The 14030-nt window shown below is 33.5% G+C and overlaps 1 long non-coding RNA gene across 2 annotated transcripts; it reads right to left on the reverse strand.

The window, feature by feature from the left end:
- Nucleotides 1-1110: 1110 nt before the first annotated feature.
- LOC127721411 (uncharacterized) lies at nucleotides 1111-10782 on the reverse strand. Of its 2 annotated transcripts, none has more exons than XR_007991241.1 (4): nucleotides 10227-10782; nucleotides 7249-7483; nucleotides 6575-6768; nucleotides 1111-1636 (listed from the first exon to the last, which is right to left on the reverse strand). It is a non-coding gene; the product is annotated as an uncharacterized LOC127721411 (long non-coding RNA). The 2 variants fall into 2 exon arrangements; XR_007991243.1 differs by lacking the exon at nucleotides 10227-10782 and adding an exon at nucleotides 7756-7906.
- Between the last annotated feature and the right edge of the window lie 3248 nt (nucleotides 10783-14030).

Raw genomic sequence — 14030 nt, forward strand, 5'->3', positions numbered from 1 at the left:
GTGGAAATCCATTACATATTTTTTTGTTTAACAAATTGATACCAGTAGTTGGCAAAACCAGTTTCATGTTTAATTAACGCAATTCTTAAGCCTAAGAACCCAATAGATTAAGCACAAAATGCAGTGAATTTCTCAGTTATATTAATGCAAATCAATTTAGAATAAAAACTATTTTCTTCAATATCAAATATCGACAGGAACACGATTTATTTTAAAACTAAATGTTTTATTTATTTTATCATAATTTTCAAGGGAAACAAACTATTTTTTTTCACTTCCCTGTATAAATTAATTTATTTTTTCCAGAAATTAAGGATCAAACAATTTACCCCCCCCCCCCCACCCCCTCCCCCTCTTTCAGACCCCTTTTGTGTTTTCAATAATCTATAGACTAATAAAACCTAAACAGTGCGTGTGGTGAATCCTTTTAGGATATAAACTCAAAGAAACATCTACCTGCTCAAACTCAAGTCATGGATAATTGTATGTCATAACTGACTAGACAATTTAATTCAGTTTGACGTACAGCTCCGTAAACTTATACCCTGGGAACAGTATATCAATATATATGTTCCTGTTATACTGAACCATATCCAAATGAATATGATTTCCTCTTTAAGGCGCAACACATATAAATATTGGGAATGCGTAGGAAAAATAGGAAGACATCAGTGGAAGAAATACATTGTTCACACTATATGAAAATCAAAAGCTATATACACGCAAAGCTCCCGCTGCGAATCAGGAAGATCGGGGAAGAAAAGTCTGATAAGCCTACATCTGATAATTATCAAGGAATATATATCTTCTTACTTTGATATAGTTGTATTGCCATTCGTTTTTATTATTTATAGTAGGCCCCAAGTTAAAATCAGCTCTACACGTTTGGATGTACGCTGGATTACTATATATAACAATCGATTTTGCATGCGCCTGCGCAATGCGAATATTGAAAGTACAATACAATAAAAGTTGCAGGAGTTTTGTCACAGCAAGTGTCCTTTAAGGGTATATAATTGTATAGACAATTAATTAACTCTATTTCTTGAATAACACACAGCATTACACTGGAACTATTTGAATATTAAATATTGGTATTGGTGTCTAGATGGATGTGTCCGGTGCCTACGCATGCCAATACGAATTTACAGAATAATCCTAGAGTCAACTTTTCTCAAATGGGTGCAGTTTTTATATAAATTTCTACTTTGATATACTGCCATCCTGACTTGTCGATAGTATTTTACATGTTCCAAAAGGTGGCAATAAATTAAGTATCACTGTAGTAGATAATTTTCAGGCAGTAACAAATCAACAAATATCCAAGTCCAACCAGATCTGGTGATAAAATTCCAGGTTTTATTCCCATACTAGCTGTACTTATAATCTTATTTTCCTAATTTTCCTGACATCCATTCTTTTGTTCCAGTCAAAATCATTACAAGGTTAACCACCAAAAATATCCTGTCATGTTTCAATCTGCATAAATTTTTTGTATTAAGATTGAAAATGAACAAACAATAAATACCTGAGAAGTCTACAGCACAGACCCCTCTTTGATGTTGACCTTTCAGTACTGACGATGTTTCATTGATTCTGTATCCCAGATATGTATAGTTCATCAGTCTCTTCCAACCTGTATGTACATAAATTAGATTGAAATATATTTAAAAAAAGATTCTACTACTACGATAAAGGTACTTTTGAACAATGATTCCATAATTTCTGGCTTTGTACTTGTTTTGGCTTTCAAACTTTTTTCATCTGAGCGTCACTGGTTGGTCTTGTGTGGACGTGACGCACGTCTGACGTATTGAATTTTAAGCCTAGTACCTTTTGTTAGCTATTATTCGTGTGTTTCTTTGTCCTATATGTTCTCCCATTTATTTGTTTTGTGGTCCTGTCATGTGATGTTGTCGTTTTGGTATTGTGTTTGACGTTGCCATAAAAGCGGGAGGTTTGGCATGCCACAAAACCAGGTTCAACCCACCATTTTTTTCTTAAAATGTCCTGTACCAAGTCAGGAAAATGGCCATTGTTATATTATAGTTCGTTTCTGTGTGTGTTACATTTTAATGTTGTGTTTTTGTTGTGTCGTTTTTCTCCTCTTATATTTGATGCGTTTCCCTCAGTTTTAGTTTGTAACCCGGATTTGTTTTTATCTCTATCGATTTATGAGTTTCGAACAGCGGTATACTACTGTTGCCTTTATTTAGATATATTTTATAATATTTAGATATTTAAGGTTTGCCATAAATCAATGGATAATGTTTGATGTCACATGATATTTTTCTCTCTAAGGGATATAAGCCAATAACAATCCATTCTGTAAAATATTTTACAGAATGGACTGTTAGAGGCTTATATCTTACATTGTTTTACACGTTGAAACCTGAAAATTATAAAAACTTTCATAGTCCCCTGGTTCATGAAGGAAGTTCTAATTCGCACTTTGTACACAGGATAAGGTTTCGGTTGTTCGTGACCCTTGTATTGCGGCATGATCTATCAAATTTTAGAAGCATTACTTTATTGCTTTTTTCATTTTAGTTGCAGTTGAAAATGATGTTAGGAAGGGCATCACCAGAGGTCAATTTTAATAACCTAAAGACGGACGAGGATAAATCTTTTGGAAAAAGAAATTCATAAAAGAAATAAAAACAAGACTTACAACGAGCATAATCAACTTATTGAATTAGTGCTAAAAGAGACAACCCAAAAACATGAGAAAAATGGCTGTGATATAAGTATTGGTAGTGTTAATAAACTAGCTGTTATCACAGAGATATGTCTCGCTTTTTTGTAATTTCGATAATGCAAATGTTGAAATTAAAATAGAAACACTTTATTTAACATGTACGTTTTGCAAATACTCAAAGTCAATGATCCATGACTGAAGGTACATGGCTAAACAATCTCCATGGAAATGAGATGTACCAATGCTAATACAACTGCATACTAAATACCATTGACTTATCATAAGTAGTTCCCTTTAAACATACCTAAACACAAGCTCATACATTTAAATATAGCAAAATTTCAAACACAAGTTAATACATTTAAATAAAGCAAAATTTCAAAGTCAATAAACCATAACTGAGGGGGCGGGGGTCAAATAATTTTCCTGGTAATGAGATGTGCCAATGCTAATACAACTGCATACTAAATATCATTGACCTATCGCTAGTGGTTCTCCATAAACCGACCTAATCACAAACTAATAAATGAAAACTAAGCAAAAGTTTCAAAGTCAATAGACCATGACTGAGGGGGCGGGGCCAAATAATTTCCATGGAAATGAGATATGCCAATGCTTATACAACTGCATACCAATTATCATTTACTTATCACTAGTGGTTCCCCATAAACTGACCTAATCACAAACTAATACATGAAAACTAAGCAAAAATTTCAAAGTTATTATACCATGACTGAGGGGGCGGGGCCAAATAATCTCCATGGAAATGAGATATGCCAATGCTTATACAACTGCATACCAATAATCATTAACTTACCACTAGTGGTTCCCCATAAAATGACCTAATCACAAACTAATACATGTATGAAAACTAAGCAAAGTTTCAAAGTCAATAGACCATGACTGAGGGGGTGAGGCCAAATAATCTCCATGGTAATGAGATGTGCCAATACCAATACAACTGCATACCAAATATCTTTGACTTACCACTAGTGGTTCACCATAAACTAGACATAATCACAAACTAATACATTGTTGACGCCGCCGTCGCCGCCGACGCCGGAAACAGCATACCTATGTCTCGCTTTTTGACTCCGTCAAGCGATACAAAAATCAATTTGAAAGTGATTTTTTTCTCAAGAAACCGTTTTGATGAGTGACAAAATTATTGTATTGGAAGGTGACTTTAATAAAATGTTTTTTTAATTGTCATTTGATCTTTGGTTTTATTTTTGTTTACATGATGAAAACAATTGGGGTAATTAATAGTTTTTTTTTTATTTCAGTGATTGAACTATCATTTATCTGTAAGAATCAGTAATGCTACCCTTTAGCTGTCCAATATTTTTAAGAAAGAGGAGGTCTATTCTTAAAAATATTGGACAACTAAAGGTAACATAATGGTTTCTTACAGGTTAATGATAGTCCAATCACTGAAATAAAGAACGGGTAAAACAATAGAATGACATCACAAGAAATCTTTTGGAAAAAGAAATTCATAAAAGCAATAAAAACAAGACTTACAACGAGCATAATCAACTTATTGAATTAGTGCTGAAGAGACAACCCAAAAACATGAGAAAAATGGCTGTGATATAAGTATTGGTAGTGTTAATAAACTAGCTGTTATCACAGAGATATGTCTCGCTTTTTTGTAATTTCGATAATGCAAATGTTGAAATTAAAATAGAAACACTTTATTTAACATGTACGTTTTGCAAATACTCAAAGTCAATGAACCATGACTGAAGGTACATGGCTAAACAATCTCCATGGAAATGAGATGTACCAATGCTAATACAACTGCATACTAAATACCATTGACTTATCATAAGTAGTTCCCTTTAAACATACCTAAACACAAGCTCATACATTTAAATATAGCAAAATTTCAAACACAAGTTAATACATTTAAATAAAGCAAATTTTCAAAGTCAATAAACCATAACTGAGGGGGCGGGGGTCAAATAATTTTCCTGGTAATGAGATGTGCCAATGCTAATACAACTGCATACTAAATATCATTGACCTATCGCTAGTGGTTCTCCATGAACCGACCTAATCACAAACTAATACATGAAAACTAAGCAAAAGTTTCAAAGTCAATAGACCATGACTGAGGGGGCGGGGCCAAATAATTTCCATGGAAATAAGATATGCCAATGCTTATACAACTGCATACCAATTATCATTTACTTATCACTAGTGGTTCCCCATAAACTGACCTAATCACAAACTAATACATGAAAACTAAGCAAAAATTTCAAAGTTATACCATGACTGAGGGGGCGGGGCCAAATAATCTCCATGGAAATGAGATATGCCAATGCTTATACAACTGCATACCAATAATCATTAACTTACCACTAGTGGTTCCCCATAAAATGACCTAATCACAAACTAATACATGAAAACTAAGCAAAGTTTCAAAGTCAATAGACCATGACTGAGGGGATGAGGCCAAATAATCTCCATGGTAATGAGATGTGCCAATACCAATACAACTGCATACCAAATATCTTTGACTTACCACTAGTGGTTCACCATAAACTAGACATAATCACAAACTAATACATTGTTGACGCCGCCGTCGCCGCCGACGCCGGAAACAGCATACCTATGTCTCGCTTTTTGACTCCGTCAAGCGATACAAAAATCAATTTGAAAGTGATTTTTTTCTCAAGAAACCGTTTTGATGAGTGACAAAATTATTGTATTGGAAGGTGACTTTAATAAAATGTTTTTTTAATTGCCATTTGATCTTTGGTTTTATTTTTGTTTACATGATGAAAACAATTGGGGTAATTAATAGTTTTTTTTTTATTTCAGTGATTGAACTATCATTTATCTGTAAGAATCAGTAATGCTACCCTTTAGCTGTCCAATATTTTTAAGAAAGAGGAGGTCTATTCTTAAAAATATTGGACAACTAAAGGTAACATAATGGTTTCTTACAGGTTAATGATTGTCCAATCACTGAAATAAAGAACGGGTAAAACAATAGAATGACATCACAAGAATGTTTTAATTATCCATAACATTTTAGAATATGAGACAGGAGAATGAAATGCCAGACATGTGACCTCTAGTCTGACTTTCTGATTGGCTTAAGTCATCTCTATAAAAAAACATCCTATTCAAACGATAATTTCAAGATAACAGATAAACAATGTTTCAATAGTAATTTCCTAAGATAAAAAAAATATAGAAAAATGCACCTAGCTTATTAAAGAGGCATTTATTAGCAACATGTTTATGATAAAATCGCCAATAGATTGCATCCTTTTTTGTTGATAGCTTACTATAAAGTAACAATCGGTAAACTTCGGCTTCAAAACACGGCAATTAATGAGCTACCATATTTGTTAGATCATAACAGACAGAGAGAAAAAAAATTGACAATTTAAAAACGATATCGTTGCGTAAAAAATGATAAAATCGTGCACAGAAGACTAAGTTTATGATATAAACATGCATTGCGCCTGTCCCAAGTCAGGAGCCATTGGCCTTTGTTAGTCTTGTATCATTTTTAATTTTAGTTTCTTGTGTATAATTTGGAGTTTAGTATGACGTCCATTATCACTGAACTAGTATACATATTTGTTTAGGGGCCAGCTGAAGGACGCCTGCGGGTGCGGGAGTTTCTCGCTGCATTGAAGACCCATTGGTGGCCTTCGGCTGTTGTCTGCTCTATGGTCGGGTTGTTGTCTCTTTGACACATTCCCCATTTCCATTAATTCTCAATTTTATTGGTTCAAGAATTGGATAAACATTATTTTTTTTCAATTTATTGTTGGCTTTGCTTGTGAAAAGTTAAAAGACTTAATTTTGGTATACATTCTTAGTAGACAATGTGTTCAAAGGGAAATAACTCACCATAACCATAAAACATCTGTTTTCTATACATGTCCCAGTACAACTAATGATTCCTGACAAGATAAAAAGGCTCCTGTTCCTAGTAGCAAGTATGTTGCCAAAGGGAAAGTACTGTTCCCTAGCAGATTGATATAGGTATGCTTCTGGAACTTGATATATAACCCTTATGCTAGGAAAGCTAACCGGGCTGTCAGCTGGAAAAGAAATATAGAATTTATCATGCATAAAAATACTATTGAATTTTAAAGAACATTTAATTAATTGACAGAACATGATAAAAAAAAGTTAGGAAACGGAATATTTTTGTAATTTGAAGTTAGCAATGTTAGCTGAAAAATTTGAAATAATTTTATATTAGGATCTTTTATCCTGTTAGCATGGTTATAAAATCTTACTAGCAACAGAATACAGTAAACAATGAAGGAAGAATTTCATTTAATTTGAACAAAGAACAAAGGGAGATTATTCAATTAACATGTATCTATATCTTCTCTTATGTCTTATATTATACATTTACAAATTCTATACTTTATATAGTTAGTTCTGAACATGCATATATAATATTTGCCAATGGATGATTCTAAGCAACCAAAATAATCAATAAATCATTTAAATTGTAATATCTTTTTAAGTTGCCTTTTCTATAACTATAAACATATATATAATACACTTACCCAAAAGAAAAAGTTGAACACATAAAGGACGACTTTTAGGAAGTTTTTACCACACAGGTCCCTTTTTCTCCTATTATTTCCTCTAGCTGATTGTAAAAACCCAAAACTGATAAAATGTTAACTTCTGTTTAACCACTGTCTGCACACTGCACACTAACAATCTTTTGTTACTGATATCATTTGCAGCTTTTTCAAATTCAATGAGGCTATTTGTATTGATTCAGTTACCATCCATCTATTGTGAAAGAGAAAGAAAATATTACTATCAGAACAAAAAATTTCCACAGATATACTGCACTTAAAGTTAACTTTAGTTACTTTCCTGAAAAAACCAATTAGATAATTTCACATAATCTTTACTTTATGACTTTATAAAGTTTTTCTATCACATGAAAAAGTAATTATAATTTAATGCATATAATAAACGTAATTAACTGCAGACCCGTTGTCTGGCTATGCTTCATCTCACAATATATTGTGTATACATATACACCTGGTGATACCCACCCAGATACATTATTCTCATATACGACCATGCAAGACCCTCATGGATAACCAGGGTCAGTAAAAAAAACATGTTATTCACAATATAAAAACCATACAATAATTTCTGTATTAACAGTATTTGAAATGTTATACAACAGTTTAACCAGGTATTTAAAATCGTAACCCTGTGGTTTTTAGATACAATCCAAATGGACTTTGATGCTTTGGTGTTGATATTTAAATGTCTTCTTACTTTTTGTGTCATTAAGTTGCTGTCTCATTGATATATTATACCCTTTATCTCCATTATTCAACTTTTTATCATGGTAAGCAAAGGTATTTAGGCCATGTTAAATTACTGAAAGAACTTATATGTATGGGCTTTGCTCATTGTTAAAGGTCGTAAGGTGACCCGTAGCTGTTAATTTCTGTGTCATTTGGTCTCTTGTGGCTCGTTTCTCATTGGCAATCGTACCACATCTTCTTTTTCATATTATGCAAGATAATGCCTGGTTTCCCCTTTGATTTGTTCAAATCTTCAAATATTAATGTAAACATAAAGTAACCAGATGCTCCGCAGGGTGCAGCTTTATACGACTGCAGAGGTCGAACCCTGAACAGTTGGGACAAGTATGGACACAACATTCAAGCTTGATACAGCTCTGAATTTGGATTGTGATTAAATAGTTGACACAGCATAGGTTTCTGGTAGTCTAATGAACTTAAAAAATTTATTTGCTTTTGAGTAATACACTATGCTGTTGAATATTAATCCCCTAAAAAAAAATATTTAAAGAAATCTGAAATGAGAAAAATTGTACCCCCTACCCCCCACTCCCCCCCCCCCCCCTTTTTTTCATCTTCTCTTTTCCCTTATTCCAATACTAATCTCAATTCAAATTTCTTATGGAGTTTTTAACAATAACTACTCATTTAATAAATACATCATAAAATATAGAAATATAAAATGACATAGTCATGGTTAAAATTAATATAAATGAATAGTATTACTTCTAAAAAAATAATTACAGCTTATCATCTCAAGACAATCATCATTTCTTAATACATAATTTTCAAACAGTGTAAGGGAGGTAATCAAACATATATATAACAGTATTCTTTAAATTTGAATTGGATTACCTCCCTAACACAGCTTTTAAATTGTCTAAATTGTCCTTTAACCAGAAAAACACGTGTTTTCCCCCCTTTTTTGGCCCCTAATTGCTAAATGATTTAAGCCATAACCCCCAATAACTATCCCTTTGTAGTATGGAAACTTGTGGTATAATTTCAGAGAGATTTATACACTTAAACACAAGTTATTGACTGTAAACTACAACAAGTTATTGTCTGGAAACTAGAAAAATGCTTGTTTTTGGCCCTTTTATGGCCCCTAATTCTTGCATGAATGGGACAATAATGCCCAAACTCAATCTAAGTCTTCCTTTTGTGATATGGAACTTTGTGGTACAATATAAGAGAGATCTATACACTTACACACAAGTTATTGTCCAGAAACTACAAAAATGCTTGTTTTTGTGCTTGTTTTTGGCCCCTTTTGGGCCCTTAATTCTTAACTGTTGACACCATAGACCGCAAAATGAATCCAAACCTTTTACTTGTGGTATTAAACATTATGGTACAATTTCAGAGTAATTGAAATACTTATACACAAGTTATTATCCTGAAAGTAGAAAAATGCTGGTTTTGGGGCCTTTTTGGGCCTATTATTACTTAACCGGTGGGACCATCAACCCCAAAATCAATCCCAACCTTTCATTTGTGGTATTGAACCTTTTTATTAAATTTCAAAGAGATCCATTCATGTAAACTAAAGTTATTGTCCGGAAACAAAATGTGTCATCGGACAACGCAGACGACGACATCATACCATTATACAATCCAAAAAATTTTTTTGCGGGTTAAATATATTTATCATGTGTGCCTAAAGACTACATCAGGTGCCATTTAACTAGGTGCCAATTTGACTAGGTGCTGATTTGACTATACCGGGTGCCGATTTGACCGGATACTGATTTGACTAGAACTCTGACCAATGAGCTGTTGAATACCATAAATGGGCTGTCGACATTTGATCAAGCTTCCGTCGTAAATATTGGTCACAGTGTAATTAACCAGATTGTTTTGGGGCCAGATTGATTTTGGGCCAGAACAACCTGATACCCTAGTACTTTACCAGTATATAATAAAACATTCGTAAGTTAATCTGTTTATATCTAGTTTTAACCATTTACCCCCAGAAGATATATCCTGTCATTCCTGTTGTCTAGTGTTTATTGTACTTCTTCTATATTTTGTGGTTAATCTGCAGTTGAAATTTCCATAACACAGATATACTGTGCGGGTGTGTCAACCAGTACACGCCAAATTAAAAATAAACAAAAACTTGTGTATTTACAGGAACAAAATCAAATAAAATTATGTGAGTTTGCAACAACTGTACAGGGTTAAAATCAGGTATCAATAGTTACGCCAGGAACTGCCACACACAGACCCGGAAGGCGTCTGTTGTGGGGGCTTGGATGGCACTTCCAGGTAATTGGTTCCAGTCAAAAATTTGTTCTGGGGATGAAACTGTATTTTTAGGCATCCGTTGAAGTGCTGACTCTGGAAAACCTGTCTCTGTGCCTGTGGTATTGTCTGGTTGTTACAGTTGGTCTCCTGATGTAATCTGGGATAATGACTGATGCTTCTCCATGCAGGATCTTATATAGGAGTATAAGCCTGGCTCCTTGTCTGCGTGTTGCTAGTGTTGGCCAGCCAAGTGTCTGTAGGATGTTGGTTACAGAACCTGGTTCCCGAGAATAGGTTGTTGTAGATCTAGTCGGTTGAATTATGTAATGACAAAGCATACAATATTTGGATACTTAAATTGTAAATAAAATTTAGCTTCTGTTTATCTATCTTGATAGTAATTTGTGTTGTCATCTATCTAAAGCACGTGAATAAAGTAAAATCACACAACAATATTGCACTTTGGATGAGTTTGGTAGAAAAGTCACGACAACAACCTAACTTCCGGTTGGTTTTGTTTAATAAACAGAAGTACTCCAGTTGCTCCGTTCGATAGCCAATGAATGGTCAGAGATATTTTGAATGAGGAAGGTTTTATTTTGGGAAACTATTATAATAACAGTTTTATTTAACATTCAAATACCAAACCTGTTTTCGTAAATAAGAACATTCTTAAAACTTATATCTGTTATGATTATTTAAAAGAAAAATCTATATGTAATATGAATTGTAAATGAACCTTGTGAAAACACTGTTTATTCTAAACTAAAGATAATGTTATTTATAGCGGGGAAATCGTGTCATTCTATAATGGGCATAAAATATGACTTGTACTCAGAGGCGTATTAAGTGGGGGACAGGGGTCCCGGTCCCTTTCTAGGCAAATTCGTTTGACTAACTAAGTTATTTAGGGATCAGTGAAGCATGACTGGAGTGGGACCCTTCTTGGCCACTACCACCCCCTTTATCAAAATTTCTGGATCTTCACTGGTACTGCATACATACTTTTATCATCGGTACTTTATATTTTTCTCCTTTGCTTTGTTTTTACTTTTATATTCCGGCTCTGCGCTCAATTTAACTGTGCTTTTTTCAGTGTTGCTATCATGAGCACTGTGACATCTTGTTTCACTTAATAATGCTTTCATATTGATATGCATTTTATTTTATTTGCATGTCTTAAATTGTTTACATGAATTGTATACGCCTTTTATTTGTTCGTTGGTAAAATGTTGTACAGAGCTTACATTATTATAGGTTTATAATGTACCAAATTTTATTTTTCTCAACCTTGTTATGTTTTATAGTCTCACTTATGGGTACTGATTGGTCATCCCTAATGACCGACTTGTTTTGTATTTCTGTGAAGCAGAATTCCTACAAAACATTTCAAAGATAATAAATTGCTTCGCCGAGCGCAGCTAGATACGACCGCGGAGGTCCTACCATGAACAGTTGGGGCAAAAATGGACACAATATTCGCGCTTGGGTCTGAATATGGATTGTAATTAAATATTTGACACATAATAGGAATCTGACAGAGAATAACTGTAGTCAAGGAACTTAGAATTGGTTATATGTTTCAATTTATATTAATTTTTTTGGCTTATATGCAATACACTATGCTGTTGTGAATTGACCCCCCTACCCAAAAAAATACACCCCTTAAGCTTTCTGTTGCGTATTGACCCCTCATTTTTTTTTTGCTCTTGTGCAGTACACTATTATGCTGTTGTTTATTGACACCTCCCCTTTTTTTTTTGGCAAAAATAAATTATATTTAAAGAAAATGTCTTTTTAATTTCTGAAATTTCTGTAATCTAAAATTTAAAATTTAAAATTCCAAATAGAATTTGCAACCATAATTACCCATTTAAATACATCCTAAAATTCTTTTTTAAAACAGTTAGTTCTCTCTTGATGGCTGTATTTTTGACATTTTCACCTGTTATGTCTGTTTAATTTGTTCACACATCGTTGTCAATATAATGGAATTTGATGTGACTGTCATACAAGTGAGAGGTTTAGCTAGTTATAAAAGCAGGCTCAATCCACCATTTTCTACATAAGAAAGTGCCTGTACCAAGTCGGAATAAGATAGTTGTTATCTATTCATTTCATGTGTTTGAGCTTTTGATTTTGCCATTTGATTAGGGACTTTCCGTTTTGAATTTTTCTCAGAGTTTAGTATTTTTGTGATTTTACTTTTTTCTAAAAACGAATTGGCAGCAAATCACCTCAAGACAATACATTTCGTTATACATGATTTAAAAGTAGTGTAAGGGATGTAATTCAAACGTAACATTCATGTACTTAAATAAGTAATAGTCCATCAAACAGGAAATCATTGTTTTCCCCCTTTTTTGCCCCTAATTCCTAATTGGTTTAAGCTATAACCCTCAAAAGCCAATCCTAACCATCCTTTTGAGGAATGGAAAATCGTGGTATAATTTCAGAGATATCCATACAATGTTCCACAAGTTATTGTCTGGAAACTAGAAAAAATGTTTTTTGGGCCCCTTTTTGCCTCCTTAAATCCCTAAACTGTTGGGACCACAACCCCTTTAATCAACCCCAACCTTTCTTGTGTGGTTATAAACCTTGTGTTCAAATTTCATACATTTCTATTTACTTATACTAAAGTTATTTAATTATTTAATGTAAATTTAAAAATAGTTGATAATCATTATGAATGTCAAAAGTGTATATTTAATTTTGAAGTGTTTTGGTTGATTTGATTAAAAAACATGTTGCAAAAAAAGACTAGATGTGTCGAAACGACACGAATGGCCCTGTCTCAAAAAGTTGAAAAATCTGCAATTTCAACAACACATGTGAACACAAACATGATGGTAGTCTCACATATCAAAATTCTGCTCAAAATCTTCAGGCTTTAAAAAACTCCATTTAACTGTGATTTTCGACCATTTATCAAAGTTCAAAGCCTGTAATTTTGGGGAAAATTAGCAAAGCGGAACTAAACATAAACTTGATCTGTAACTCATCATGGTTAACTCACATACCAGAAATCAGCCCAATATCTGAAGGCGTTTAGAAAAAAACCTGTATAACTGTGATTTTCAACAATTTATCAAAGTCCAAAGCCCGTAATTTCGGCAAAAATAGTAGAGCAGGACAAAACTCAAACTTGATCTGTAACTCATTATGGTTAACTCACATACCAAAAATCAGCCCAATATCTGAAGGCCTTTAGAAAAAAAAAGTCTGTATAACTGTGATTTTCAACAATTTATCGAAGTCCAAAGCCTGTAATTTTGGCAAAAATTAGCGGACCAGAACGAAACTAAAACTTCATCTAAAACTCATCATGGTGAACTCACATACCAAAAATCAGCCTAATATCTGAAGGCATTTAGAAAAAAAAGCCCGTATAATGGTTTGTTGCGGAATGACGGAATGACAGAATGATGGAAAGATGGATTGACGGAATGATGGAATGACAGACAAGGCTAAAACTATATGGCCCCGACAGCTTTGTTGCGAGGCCATATTTGTTGCGGGGCCATAAAAAGCTTCATCATGTGTAATTACTAGTTCATGAAGATCAAAAATGTTCTCAACTTGGAAGAAAAACACAGCACTTGGTATCATTCCAACATGAACTGTACAGAAGCTGCTGCTTAATTTGATGAAAAGCCACAACTCTATCTAGCTACTGAGAAGTGCTACAATATTTATATATAAGCAGCACATAAACAGTAACAAGAAAGGCTGTTAACTTGTGAACTTTTAGACGACAG

Source organism: Mytilus californianus, unplaced genomic scaffold (assembly GCF_021869535.1).
Source record: "Mytilus californianus isolate M0D057914Y unplaced genomic scaffold, xbMytCali1.0.p SCAF_12, whole genome shotgun sequence".
Taxonomy (NCBI): domain Eukaryota; kingdom Metazoa; phylum Mollusca; class Bivalvia; order Mytilida; family Mytilidae; genus Mytilus; species Mytilus californianus.